This window comes from Crocuta crocuta, unplaced genomic scaffold (genome assembly GCF_008692635.1).
Source record: "Crocuta crocuta isolate KB4526 unplaced genomic scaffold, BGI_CrCroc_1.0 scaffold124, whole genome shotgun sequence".
NCBI lineage: Eukaryota > Metazoa > Chordata > Mammalia > Carnivora > Hyaenidae > Crocuta > Crocuta crocuta.
The window spans coordinates 3,283,674-3,286,805 of NW_027551573.1; the positions used below are offsets into that span (position 1 = coordinate 3,283,674).

Below are 3,132 nucleotides of genomic sequence, written 5' to 3' on the forward strand. Positions count from 1 at the left end.
TGTTATGCACCCTGGGACATAGCACTGCCCCTATGGCTTCCCTATACCCTTCCACAATCTTGAGAAGTTCTCTTTATTACACTTTTCTCAGATCTCTCAATTTGTGGGTGCTGGTACTCTGATACAACCAGAGTATTAAAGAATCTCATCCTTGGATCATCTGTCCATCCCTTCCTTTTGCATCCTGACTCTCCTTGCTCCAGTTTCCAGACAGCTCTGCTTCAGCCAGAGGTTTGGCTGGCTTCCCTCAGGCCACACATTGTTTCTCTGAGGTGAACCACATCATGACTTTTGCTCTCTGAGCGGGTTTGCTATTATCCCATCACAGTCCCTTTAGACAAGGGTAGAAGAAAGGGCTGAAAAATGTTGTCCTCGGCAGCTGGGCTCTAGGCTCTGTCTTGCTGAGGTGACTGTGGCTTTCTGACTCCTTGCCCTAAGTAAGTAGACATTGCTTCAAGGCCTATATAATGTATTTAGAGTGAGATTTACCCTGTTTCCTCTCATGGTCACAGACCTCTGGGATTAGATCAAGTTCCCTCCTCCATCTATAACACGCACATTGACAGCCTCTCTCCTCACTTGTTCAAGTTCCCTCCACTAAGGTTTCAGAAACTGTGCTGGTTATAGGTATAGATGAATAGAGCAAAGTTGATAATGCCTTCACTAATCCGAGTGAAGGAAAGGAAGACAAATCATAGAAGGTGATTATAATACAAGATGGAAGTAAAGTAAACACTTAGTTAGTCAAGTGTTAGGGGTTGGGTGTAGCCGGACAGTGGTTCAAAGGTAAAGGCCCCAGACTCAGGCTCCCTGAGTTCAAATCCTGCTTCATTATTCAATAATTTTAATACCTTGGGTAAGAAGCCTAACTTTTTAAACTTTGTTTTCCTAATCTCCAATGTAAGGGCTTTAATAGGTTGTTTTTGCTAGGAATAAATGATGTATAATGCCTATAATGTGTTTAGGCCAGTGCCTGGCATATCCTATGTGTTTATTAAATGTTAACTTTTATATTTACTTAGCAAAACTTGTACAAACAAGGATCACCTTGTTTAGGAACTATTAATCAATCTAGCTGCTATATGAGAAGATATTCATTAGGAAAAAGAGCAGGAAAAGCTAGTATAAATTATATCAAAGAGGACAGTGAATTCCAGGGTGAAAGATTTGTATGTAATTCTGCAGGCAGTTGAAAAGCCATTAAAAACGAGGATTCTAGACAGGGTTATGTATGTATGGGTGAACTTTAAGGTGGAGGGGAAGGGGGTAAAGGTGTAAAAGTGGGCATTGAGTCTATTATTATTATTCAGGGAAATAGCTAACAAGACCTGCTTTAGGGGAAAGTTGATAAATAATGGTCAAATGCCTAATACCTAACAGAACTAGTTTGGCAGGAGGCAGAGAGACTGGAAATTGAAGTGTTTAGAGCCATTCACAGTCAGAGGACACTTGGAAATTAAAAGAAGGCACTTAAAGCTAATGTCAGTCAATGATAAAGTGACAAACACTTTACAAAATTCTATTTTAACACATAATTTGTCAGGAACAAAACTACAGAGCTCACCAAGTGGTGCTGGCACTAAGGAGTCAAGAACCCTGGCTTGGAGGTAAGGTAGGGGAATGGGGCATAAATGTACATTCTCTTATGTGGGAAGCCACATGTAACAGCATGTGGCAGGAACTCAAGAAGCTGATGACAGTCATCAAAGAGCATGTACACATGTTTGTTCAGCCCCCCTCACAGCTCCTGCCCCATTCTGACGAAGAAGGCTGTTAACATTTAGTCAGTGTTCTATTTAGAAAGATAGTGCCTTGGCTGGTATTTTCACTTGTAAGAGCTGGCTGTCCTAAATGCAGTGGGAAACTGCCCTGAAACCCACACACCAGGCCAAGAAAGGTACAGGGTAGGGCCAGATTATTTTCCCTGAGAAATGACTGTTAGTCAAGAAATACAGTCTTTGGGGATGGAGCCAGAATAAAGAGCTCTAAGCCCTCTGTTCTCACCTGGAAGGAAGAAGGATCTCTAAAGAATGGTCAGATGGAGACTTAGCCATAGGATACTGAAAGGAAACTCAAGTATCTAATCCAGCAAGACTTCTGAGCACTTTAGATCCCTTTGATAAGCCTCACATCCAATGGGGGGCACCTTCAGGTAGAGATGGAGATGATCTCCTTGTCACAAAGCCAGAGGCTGTCTAAGTGGTCAAGGTCCTTTTCAGAACCAGATAGTCCTTCATAAAGTAGGGCTACCTGGTGAGACGTCCAGCAAGAACTCTGAAATGGCTGACTATAGGAGCTGTCCATGGTGCTGTAGTTACCCTTGCTTGAGCCCATTTGATAGTTTCTATTCGCTGCTGTCTGACAGGTGGTGTGCCAGGTATTTTACATACATTGTGTTCTTTAATCCTCCTGGCAACCTTGCAAGGTTAATATTGTAATCAGCTACCTTGTTTCTACAGATGAGGAAACTAATACTCTGAGCTTTACTTTTTTGCTTTATTCAGTGTGAACAACCTGAATAACTTCTTCAGACATCATATTTGAGGACTTCCAGCCTAATGAAGAGAGGATATCTACTTAATACCCTTTCTCAAGTCTGTGTCAAGAGATATTGTTCCTTTCAAAGATGGTGGCAGTGGAGATGTACACCAAAGGCAACAGAATAATGTCACAGGGGAGTCTAAATTTAATGAGAAGGATTAAGCATGTATAGCCATATTTTAACCTATTGATTAGAAAGAAGTACAGGAACTTGAAACATGCTTGCTAAAAGAGAAATAAAAATCAACGCCTCCTAATTAGGAGAAATTGAATCATGGTTTGTGTGGGGGGGTGTTTTGTGTGTGTGTGTGTGTGTGTGTGTGTGTGTGTGTGTGAAGACTAGCAAGACCTTGTTACTCTTTAAAAATTTTATCCTTTTTCTTTTCCTGGCTATAGGGTGAAAAAATAATAGGTACCAAGGCAGACAAAGTAGAAGTCAGACAAGGGCTATCCTTCATTAAATTGGAAGAAATTTTTTTTTAGGGCAGTTGAAACCATGATAAAGGAAAATGCACGTGAGCTTTTGATGGCAAACATTTCTGAATCTCAGGGCCTGACACATTGTTGGGGTTAAAGAAAAGGTTTTTTCTC

At 41.2% G+C, this 3,132-nt stretch overlaps 1 long non-coding RNA gene across 1 annotated transcript; it reads left to right on the forward strand.

The window, feature by feature from the left end:
* The first annotated feature begins 375 nt into the window (after positions 1-375).
* On the forward strand, positions 376-2,783 carry LOC144220999 (uncharacterized). The gene is made up of 3 exons (XR_013331918.1): positions 376-437; positions 1,544-1,607; positions 2,505-2,783. It is a non-coding gene; the product is annotated as an uncharacterized LOC144220999 (long non-coding RNA).
* The last annotated feature ends 349 nt before the right edge of the window (positions 2,784-3,132 follow it).